General features: G+C 47.3%; 1 protein-coding gene across 1 annotated transcript in view; it reads right to left on the bottom strand.

Annotated features, from left to right (window-relative positions):
- Nucleotides 1-224: 224 nt before the first annotated feature.
- AHDC1 (AT-hook DNA binding motif containing 1) overlaps nt 225-11,605 on the bottom strand; it is a 138,323-nt gene continuing 126,942 nt past the window's right edge. Inside the window, 1 exon segment of the mRNA XM_088442178.1 lies at nt 225-1,948. The gene's annotated coding sequence lies outside the window, so the exon portion shown is untranslated.

Genomic DNA, 11,605 nt, shown 5'->3' with positions numbered 1-11,605 from the left:
ATCTGGGCTGTTGCTCAGCAACGCAGCTCCCCCCCCCCTCCACTCGCCACTTACCTGGCAGTGAGATACTCCCCCCCCTGGGCAAATCTGGAGGAGCAGCAGTGACCTCCACCCCCCCCACTAATCTACAAGGCCAGAACAGAGGATTAACCAGAACCCTGCCAGAGAGAATCCTGCAGAGCTTAGCAAAGTAACCCTTTCCCAGCCAAAGAAAGACATACAAAGCATAGCAATGTATACTGTGCCACAGACAAAAACCTACGGAACTTATTACAGTAACCTCCTCTATGCCAAACATAGCTTTTTAAAGCAGAGTGATGTAAAACACCACCTACAAACTCTCAAAGCAAGGTAATGGCAATACCAGTTTCAGAGACAAAACGCATAACTGTCACAGCTAAAGCCTGGGAGAGCTGTATTCTGTGCCTGTAAAATATATATATTCATACATGTGCATGTAAACTGTAAATATATATATATATATACACACACACACACACATTTTATTGCGATGTTTGCAAGGCTCCCAACAAGCAATAAGGTGTATCTGGGGTAATTAGTATTGGAGGGCGATAGTCACACAAGCCTGGGGGGATTGTGGGAGGACAGTCTGTTCTGAGCTAGAAGGGTCATAGAGCAGCAGGAGATTGGCACTGCTAGGAGATAGAAAGGGAGGACGGGACATGAAGACCCTGGTGTGAACTGGCGAGGAGGGGGAAGAGCAGGGGACAATGATCACAAACAAGAGCAGAGGAAGAGGCCAACATATATACAAAAAAATCCATTCAGCAGGCATATTATGGAAAACAGACTAGTATAGGAATTACAGATGCTTGGAGGAGAGGTATGGACATGAAGTTGTGGACTTTTTGGCAAGGTCAGGAAAGAGAAAGTCACTGAGATTAGGGGCTGATAGAAAGGGGGAATTAGACAGAGGCAAACTTAATGTGCATGCAGATTGTGAGCTAGAGGGAGAGTAACATGAGAGAGGAGAGGGTGATTGTGATAAAAAAGGGTAGAATAAAGGTGATAAATGATAACATAGGAAGGCAGAATGTGTGAGGGGGAGATAAGGAACATGTGATGATGTGAGATAAAAGATGGAAGGTGAGCCAAAAAAAAAAAAAACACATGAAAAAACAGGGATGAGATAGAAGAAAATCTGAGTAAGGTAGTGAGAGTAGAAATGAGGACGGAACTGTTGATGAAAGAGCAGAGATACAAAGGAGACTAATGGAAACAGAGTCCTGATCACTGTCACCTTGGATTATCACACTGCTCAAATAACACGCTGTATACAAATTGCAGAAAGTGAGTGCACACACGTACACAAACACACGCCTACTGTGTAAAGTCATCCACATCTACCCATTCTCTCGTACTGAAAACACAAAACTGTTTTTGGACAATACACAATTTATGAGAAATCCTTATTTACAATAAATAGTTTTAATCGCCGAGGGTGGTGGTAGGGCTTTAACATACGCAAGTTCAGTGCAGCCGGTAGAGGGGGGACAAAGGGTGTTGGTGCAGGACTGGGGGTATGTGAGGGAAAGGAACTGTTTAACCCTTTTCTCTTGACAGAGGTGCCAAGACATTTCAGGCCACTCGGCTCACATGGGAATAAGATCAGACTTTCCATCCTTCCGCATTCCCAACCTCCCCCCCTCACATACTCCCCATCTCCGCATAATTTTTCTTTTACATTTTAAAACATTTAAAAAAAATTCTTATGTACAATTTTTGCTGGTTTTGTGAAGAGAAAATAAAAACAAACAAAAATAAAATAAAATAACGAAACACAAATTTCTTCTTAGGGGAGGAACTAGAGAGGGGAGGAGGTTCCAGAGCTCAGGGAGGAGAGAGGGAGCGCACTTATGATGTATGTGGTGCAGGCTCAGGAGGCGATCCCATGGCGTTTCTTCTGGCTTCAGGGGATGGGTCTCAGCTGTGGATTTAAGAAAAGAAAAGTATTATAATAAACAAAGTGCAAAAACAATGTCAATAATACAATTAACACACTAACAAGAAAAGACAAAAATGTATATATTAGAAAACAAAAGACAGACATGGCTCACAGGTCTGTGTGCGCACACTCACACCAGTGTACAATATGGAATAAAGCCGGATGAGGGAATAGCCCAGAGTTTACAACAGTTGGCTGGTCAGCAGAAAAGATTAGTAGTGGACAGAGATGGAAGGGTTAAGTATGGTAATGCTGGTTTCTTATGTCAGGCCATCTGATAGCTCTGCTATCAGCTTGAACAGTAGAAGAAAGAAGATTCCAGCGAAAATGATCATAGGTAGGTTGCTAACTGAACCCTGTGAAGATTTCTCAGAACTATAATGAAGCAAGTCAAAATTTTAACACACACCAAACAAAAAATTGCTCCTGTAATAACAGCCACTGACCAAAGAGCAATTAGGTTTGGTATTACATGTACAAAAAAAGAGCAATCTGCAAATTAGTATGGCAACTCATTTGCTGTGAAATCATGAATTAATAAACATACAATAGGGCAGTGGCATCCATAGACAATAAAAACAATGTTCAATAAAAACTGAGTTTGTTTTTTAATTATTTCACCGAAAATTGATATATTCTGCATGTATGTAATACCTCTATCTACCCAGCAGATGTCACTATTCCAATCAATCGCTATAGGGAGCATTTGGCACACTGTTTGACATCATCATAGACAGTCAGCTAAATGGCAACTTTTTATTTTAAAGTGGTGGAATAGCCATGAGGTATTATTTAATCATTGTTTAATTCATTTAAACACAGTCTGGGCTCTCGCTCTCTATCTATATGGATCTCATGTTAAAAATGTAGTCCAGGTGCCAGAAGAAATACTCATGGTAGAGATTATTATCCTTTATTTATATGGCACCACAAGTGGTCCGCAGCGCCTTACAAAGTACATAAACAAATAAGTGAACGAGAAACCAGTGACTTACAGTACAATACAGTGGAAGACAAGGTTTATATACATTGCTGCATTATCAAATAAAACACCCAAAATAAGCTGCAGGTAGTCAAGTGTTAGGTCTCCTTGTGGGGAGAAAGACAGTGAAAGGAGAAGCACCTGAGGGAAGAGGGCCCTGAGAGCTTACATTCTAAAGGGGAGGGGCAGACAAACAGGCGTGACACAGATATGGTAGACGGGGAGGAAAGAACATGAAGTGGGTTAGGATGAGAGCAATAAGGCCTTGATGAAGTAGTGGGTCTTAAGAGCCCGTTTGAAGATTTGTAGAGAGGTAGAGTCTGATAGGTAGAGGGAGAGCGTTCCAGAGGTAGGGAGCAGCACAAGCAAAATCTTGGAGGTGGGAGTGGGTGGAAGTAATCAGTTGGCAGGTGAGACAGCATGCATTTGTTGAGCGAAGAGGACGGGCAGCAGTGTGAAGGGAGAAGAGGTCAGAGATGTAAATGAGAGAGGATTGGGTGAGGGCTTTGTAGGCGAGTGTAAAAACCTTGAAGGGGAAGGGGAGCTAGTTTAGGGATTGAAGGAGAGGGGAGGCAGATGTAGAACGTTTGGAGAGGAAGATGAGCTGAGCAGCAGCATTGAGGACAGATTGTAGAGGAGAGAGGTGGGAGTCCAGATAGGAGAAGGTTACAGTAGTCCAATCTGGAGATGACCAGCAAGTGGATGAGGGTTTTATCACCATCCTGGGTGAGAAAGGGTCTAATCCTGGAAATATTTTTGATATGGAAACAGCAGGACTGTGAGTGGTGCTGAATGCGTGGTTTGAAGGAGAGGGAGGAGTCCAGGATAACTCCAAGACAGCGCACTTTGGGGCTAGAGGAGACAATTGTGCCATCAATTGATAATGGAATTGTGGAAAGTGAGGTCATGCGATAGGGTGGGAAGATGATCATCTCAGTCTTAGACATGTTAAGTTTAAGAAAGCGCTGGGACATTCAGGAAGAGATAGCAGAGACACAGTTGGAGATGGTGGTGAGGTCAGGGGAGGAAAGGTAGATCTGAGTATCATCAGCATAGAAAAGATATTGGAGGTCAAATGAGTTGATGAGTTTACCTAAAGAGGATGTATATAGGGAGAATAGGAGAAGTCCAAGAACAGAACCTTGGGGAACACATACTGTTAGTGGAAGTGGGGGTGGGGAGAGAGTCAAGAGAGGAGACAGAGAACGATCAGAAAGGTAGGACGACAGCCAGGAGAGAGCAGTGCCATGTAGACCGAGGGAGTGAAGGATTTGTAGGCGGAGAGGGTGGTCTACAGTGTCAAACGCAGCAGAGAGGTCAAGGAGAATGAGCAGAGAGTAATGGCCCTTGATTTGGTAGCAAGGAGGTGATTGCAGACTTTCGTGAAGGTAGTTTCAATGGAGTGGAGAGAAAGGAAGCCAGATTAAAAATGAGTCAAGGAGGGAGTGGAGAGAGTTTGGAAGCAAAAGGGAGGAGAGAGAGATGGGTCGGTAGTTGGAGAGTGTGTTAGGGCATGTTTGAATACAGAGGGGGCAGTGCCAGATGAGAGGGAGAGTTTGAGGAGGTGGGCAAGATGGGAACAGGCAGAAGAGGAGAGGTAGCGGAGATGGAAAGGGTCAAGGGGGAGGTGGAAGGAGGGGAGGACCGGATGAGGGCCATGACTTCCTTTCCAGATACAGGGGAGAAGGATGTCAGAGTTAGTAAGAGAGATGGGGAGGGGTGGTCAGAGAAAGGAGGGGGAGGAGTGCTGAGGGTCAAGTGGGATATGATGTCCTGACTAATGGAGTCAATTTTAGATGTAATGTAGGTGGCAAAGTCAAGGGCAGGAGCGAGGAGGGGAGACAGAGGAGGGAGTTGAAAGTGGCAAAGAGACGACGGGGGTTTGAGGACTGGTAGGAGATGAGGTACTTGAAACATGACTGGAGAGGGACAGGGCAGCACTGTAGGATGAAGGAATACATTTGAAATGGTGAGTCTGCCTTAAAGTGTGATTTCCTCCACCGAAGCTCAGTGATTCGTGGACACTTTTGTAGGTATCTGGTGCATTTAGAATGCCAGGGTTGTGGTGTGGATCTGCGAGGGTGAGTAATGATCGCCGAAGCAACAGTGTCAAGAGCAGAGGTGAGGGAGTCATTGTACAAGGAAATGGCTTGTTCAGGGCAGGAGAGAGAAAGGATAGGCGAAAGAAGAGAGTCCAGCAGGGAGGAAAAAGAAACAGTGTCAATAGCCTCAGAGTTATGCGTAGTAATAGTAGCCTTAGGAGTGTAAGGAGAGAGGATAAGTTAAAAGAGAGAAGGTGATGGTCAAAGAGGGGGAATGGGGAATTAAGAGTAATCAGAAATATCACAACGGTGAGTGAATACCAGATCATGTGAGTTCCCACTCACATGGGAGGGTGAGGAGGCCCATTGGGAGAGATGAGTGGTTCTGTTCTACTCTATTACACTCAGATCTGAAAAATGGCATCTTATACACACACATATACTGTATATGTATACATACATGTATACACACACACATATATGTAGACAGAGGACAAACTTCGGAATCAGTCATTATTTTTTCTTCTACTTCCATGGCTGTCCCCTCCTTCCTTTCTTGAAATATAATTTGGACAGGTTCACCTTTAGTTACAACTAGAATGTGCATAGCCTACTACTAATTACAGATTGTCACAGTTAGCCATTTTTTTTTAGTTTATTTAGAGGTACCAGTAGCCCAAAGGGGGAAATCAGACTGTTTAGCTTAATTTGGCTACAAGGTTGTTTAGTTAAGTAGCCAAGTAAATGATATCACAATGCCATCATGTAGTCCGATCAGAAGATGAACTATGTACACAGCAATATGGTCATCATTATAACCAGTTGGGGGCCATTGCAATGTTAGGCCAACTTTGCCTAAAGTTACAAAATGTTACACATTATGCATCTTACTCAGCCCTCACACAGTACAACAGCGACTTTGCACTTACTGGAAACCAACAGGACACTTTGCTGCTCAGTACTATTTAGCCAATAAAAAGCATAACTAATGTGTTTCTATGATTATAAAACAAGAGATGTGGTAAGAACTTACCTTTGTTATCTCTGTTTCTACGAAGTCCATAGGGTCCACAGGGTTGACCTTGGGGTATAGGTTGGGAACCAAATCCGGGCACCACGCAGTTAAAGCTTTTAGCTCCCAGGATGCACTTGGGTCCACTCTCCCTATAACCCCGCCCCCCAGCCAGAGGCACCTCAGGTTGTAAGTAGCCAAAGGCCGGAGGAGAGAAAAAGAGAGAGAAAACTGGAACACTCTAGAACCATACTCACAGAAAAGGAGACGGGAAACCGGTGACCAGTAACACAGCCCATATGAAGCCAGGTGCGTCAGGGCGGGCGCCCTGTGGACCCTATGGACTTCGTAGAAACAGAGATAACAAAGGTAAGTTCTTACCATATCTCTTGTTTTCTACTTCAGGGTCCATAGGGGATCCACAGGGTTGACCTTGGGGATGTCCCAAAGCAGTTCAACCAAGGGTGGGGACGCTCCTGTGCTGAGAGGAGAATCCGTCGCCAAAAAGGAAGCATCCTGAGAGGCAAAGGAAACCAATGCCTAGAACCTTAAAAAGGTATGGACAGAAGACCACGTGGACACCTAGTAAGGCAAAACAGCCGAGGCGCCACAACGAGCCGCCCACGAGGGTTACATGGCCCGAGAAAAAACAAGCCTCAACGACAGAAATGCCCACCCATGGGTAGGCCCCTGAGGAAGACATACGAGGCCATCCAGCCAACATTTCATTATAGGCCGGCCATCGTTTCCTGTGAAAACCAGAAACCGCAGACCACCAACAAGGAGTCCGATTACCATAAGGAACTTCAACAGATCACATAAAGCCAAAGAGGCCGGACCACAGTCAATGAGGCCACATCTGCCGAGAGGACTGGGGACTGAATGGCCGTACCATAAGTTCCAGAATATGGAACATAAAAACCACTCTAAGAAGAAACACAGGGCGAGAGCAACTCACACCCCGACATGATGCCCTCCAGAAGAGGGAGCCACATGAGAACGCTCCCAATTCAGACACTCTCCTGGTTGATTTAAACACCCTGAGAGAGAGAGAGCTTAAACAATAGACCATGTAATGGCTATCACAACCAGCGGTTCCATTGACTGTCCCCGGAGGGAACAAAGAACCACTACTAACTCCCCAGGAGTCCCAAGGGAGGACAAGTGGAGGCATAATCCAGAAAACACTCCAAAGGATGAACTGGATACCACAGCGGAGCAATTCCACATCTTAACCATACCGACAGTGTAGAGATCCGCACTGTCAGGAAGGCCAGGCCAAGGGTGAAACCCAAGCCAGCCGGAAGGAATGCCAGAATATCTGGAAATCCTGGACACCGGAGGATCGTATCGACAGGTACGATACCATAAGAATTATGTATGCCACAGTCCGTGGCAGATCCCAGCAAAGTCTGGCCTATCTGCTCTAAACATCTCAATGAAGACAGAGCCAGGGAAGCCCTAGGACCACAGTAGGGGCGCAGTCAAAGACAAACGATCCAGGTCCAGGGAAAAACAAGGACCCTGAGACAACAGGTCCAGATAGTGAAGCAGTAGGAACGGAGCATCGATGAGGAGACTCCGAAAATGTTAGCACCAGTGATGTCTGGGACGAACTGGAGCCCCCAGAAGGAAAGCCCCTCTGTCTTGAATTAAACTTCCGAAGACCTCGAGGAAGAAGGGAGACCGGAGGACACAGGTACACAAAGTGGAAGGACCACTTCACTGACAAAGAGTCACTGAAGGTAGCTTCAGTACTCCTAGAGCTGGACTGTAACACCGGTAATGTGTGATCGAGTCAGAAGGCCATGAGGATCAATCCCCTCAGGGAGGCCCCCTCTGCTCACCAGGAGTTGAAACCTCTCTTGGAGAAGAGACTAGTCCCCGGGATGCACGTCGTGACGGCTGAGGAAGCCCGCTTCCCAATGGAGAGCTCCGGGAATAACACTGCAGAGTTGGCCAGGAAAAGACCCTTGGACTATGTTAGAATGGATGACATTCCTGACATTGCCACCCAACTACCAGTGTTGCCTAGATGGAAGCCACTGTTGTGACACTGTCGGACTGAACCTATTCAGGTTTACCGTGACATATGGGTTAGGCCAGAGTGAAGGTCCAAGACAGCCTAAAGTATCAACAAGTTAAGTGGCAGGGCAGAAGCGACAGACGTCCAACTGCCCCGAAACGAATGCGGACCAGACACTGTCTGTAGCAAAGAACACCCTGGACGAGATGGCCATAGCCACCCGGACAGAGACCAACTCGCCTCCTAAGAAAGTATCATCGTTCGAACAGCGATCCGATGGAAAAAACTCGATCCATCTGGAGGGGAGTCAATTATGGCAAGGCCTGGAATGGAACTGAGCACATTCCACCCTACCAAAAGGTAGACACTCTGGTAGACCGCGCATCACAAAGAGTAATGACATATGTCGACTGCGTAGATATCTGCACACTCCAAGTTGAAGAGTGGAGATCTTGTCTTACGCCAGAAAAATTCTCAGATTCTGGGAATCCAGCAGTGCTCCCAGATGAAGAAAACCCTGTGAGGGATGCAGGGAGGACTTTTTCTCAGTTGACTAATTATCTGTGCCGAGAAGAAGCCACGGTTATCCTGACCTGGCGGTAAAGTACCTTGGTGATCCTGCTAAAAGCAGGAGACCGTCCAGAGAAAGGAGCATTCGGATACACTGAACAGGTGAACTGTCAGAAAATCCATAAGGCTGGTAAACCCCGGTGGAGTTGAGGACAGTCCCAAAAGGCAGAGCCCGAAACTTACAAGTGTTGCTGTGGCACAGCAAACCTGAACCCATGCTGATGAGAGGGCTCTGTATGTACCCGTAGGTACGTATCCTGAATACTCAGATATACCATAAAATCCCCAGGTTCCAAACGTCGGATGATGGAGCATGGACGATTCCACCTGAGTCCAGGCACCGTTGGAATCTGATTCAGGGATTTGAGACAGAGTATAGGCAAATGAGGACCAGTCGGTCACTGCCCCAGAAAGAAAGTAGAACAACCAGTCCCTCACTGAGATAGTGAGGTTGGCCGAAATAGCTCTGCTTACCACAAAGACTGTATAGCTTTCTGGGATTGTAAGGCCCTGATCAGGTCTGAAGAAGGGCCCGTGTAACAATGCCTGTGAGGAGGCTGCAAGAGCAATGAGAGACCGTTGAGAATCAGTACCTCACTCTGGAATTCCCCAGATGTAGACCTGTCCCGTCAGGCTGAGGGTATATCCTCAGGTGTAGAAACAGGGTCGTCCGGAAGTCCAGGACTGCTCGGCACTGGATATGGTGGCCCCCATGGAGGCCGACAGCCTAGGAAAAAACAGGCCTTTAGGCTGACCCTGAGGACAAAAAGACTTAACAGAGTTAGTCCGAATGTAGTGGGAGTAACTAAAGACGGTATCTCCCCATTAGTGATACTGCCAATGATGCAACGATCTTGTCAAGGTCAGGACCAAACAAGATCTTCCCCATGGAAGGAGTCTGCACCTCTGCTTTCCCATAACGCAGCCATAGGGTATTGCGGCGGATACAGTCGCCGCCGAAACCCTGAAAGTTAGAAGACCGGCATCCAATGTAGGTAATCCCACATATGACCACTGCATATTTTATGTGAGCGGCAAAAGATATTTGAACCCCAGACGTGTTGGAGGGGAAAAACGTCACAAAAGCATCACCATGCGATGGCCATGGTAGGACGGGCAACAGGCCCTGAAAACGAGTACATTGATTTCAGGCAAAGTTACCACCTACGGATCCGTAAAATCCGTCCAGGCCGGGATGGGAGGCGTATTAATGCCTGTAACCCGACGATTAACATACAAATCCATCCCAGAAGGGGATTTCCATTACTTGTGAGGACCCTCAGGGAATGGGAAACAGGAGGCCTTTGTGACTCCTCGTATCTGGCAACAGCCAGACTCCCGCTATGGGATCCACCCGCTGGGCAGAAAACGGGAGATGTATGATACAGGTGCAGGATCCATATTCTCTATATCCAGAATGAACCTGGCTACCAGCCCCTAAGCAGGGATAATAATACTTGAAATCGGCTCCCCCCCATGTGAGAGGGAAAGAGCCGAATACACCATCCAGTTCACGGCAGAGCCACTGGGAAGTAACCACAGGGCGTATATCACGCCAATTAGTATTTCGTATAAAACGACATCCACCAGGGTGGCCGTTGTGGTAATCCCTGCAAGGGGAATGACAGACCGATGTGGTATCGGAGGTAATTCATGTACTGTGAAAAACCCCGGCGGGGAGCGATAGTCTGTGCGAAATTGCGAGATACCCTGAGTTCAAAAGGGCAGTATGGTGAAGTAACTCCAAGCGAGTGACGACAATGGGGCTCGCCCGGCGATCCTCAAAGGAGAGGATCCTGAGAAATAAACCGCCCTTTAAGGGGGTCGTGCAAGGGGCCCGGCACCAGATGGTTCCGCATACATAAACCATTCTGAGTTAAAAGCACTACTACCTGCAGGCTATGACTTGCAGGATAGCAATAATGGGTGCAGTATCGTGTGCAATCTCCTGGTCAGATATATCTGACTATCTTGACGGAAATATTAAGCAGCGCCATACCGGTCCTGACTGACGCTAAGATTAGCTGCAGGGACCCATTATCAGCGTATGCAACTCACAGTTCCATCTAAAATATGGCAACGTGCAGCACGCAGCAGTATGTGACAAACCTCACAGATATTAACAAGTATATATATGTGAGGTCTCAGAACCACCCCAGGTACACCTGTATTAGGGCAGATAAAGAAAAGGGATAGATATACACTGACAGGTGAGAGAAAAAGCAGACAGTCAGCACTAGCATAAGTCACATACAATGCAGAAAAATATATATACATACATTTGCATGACATATAATATACTGCACAATGTCGCTACATTCAACTGCCCAGATTCAGTGTCTGGGAAGGCTATAGTGCTGTGTACACTCACCCAAAATGGCCAGGTACGCAGGGGGACTGGGCTCACTGTCATCCTAGGAGTTCTGCAGCACCACAGACAGAAAATGGCCACTGGAGACCTCAGAAGAAGCGTGGCCCGCGGAGGAAGCAGCTCAGCGACGCCAGACTGTAGTATTGAAAGGCGCGCTGAGCTGAGGGGAGGAGCCGCTAGACAGGCTTCCTCCCCTGGCTAGCAATTAACCCCCCGGGATGCCGGCTCCCGCTGCTGCTATAATCCCTGGTGGGCTGTGGACACGCGGGGTATGCCTCCATGGAGGGGGAGCCCGCCGCCACCGCTAGCGCCTCCGGTCTGTCCCCAGAGACCAGAGGCATAAGGCTGCATGTACACGCGGGTCACCGCAAGCGGTGACCACGCGACTTACCTGTCCCCGTCGATCCGGCAGCAGCCCAGGGATTCCTCCAGAGCCCGGCTAGTACAGACTCTGGGGTCCCGCTGCGATCCCCAGATCTGTACTGGCGTCGCAGCGCCGGCGGGGTGTAGGAGCGGCAGCTTAGACGTCCATTGGACAGTCTGATGCTGCCGCTCTGAAGAGTAGTAAAAAATAATAAAATAACACTCTTTTAAAATAAATTTTAAGCTTAGGGGCTGCTAAGCAGCCCCCTTGCA

Source organism: Taudactylus pleione, unplaced genomic scaffold (genome assembly GCF_031769625.1).
Source record: "Taudactylus pleione unplaced genomic scaffold, aTauple2 ptg000305l, whole genome shotgun sequence".
Taxonomy (NCBI): domain Eukaryota; kingdom Metazoa; phylum Chordata; class Amphibia; order Anura; family Myobatrachidae; genus Taudactylus; species Taudactylus pleione.
Note: the sequence above shows the minus strand (reverse complement) of the source record. Positions and strands in the feature narration are given on the sequence as shown.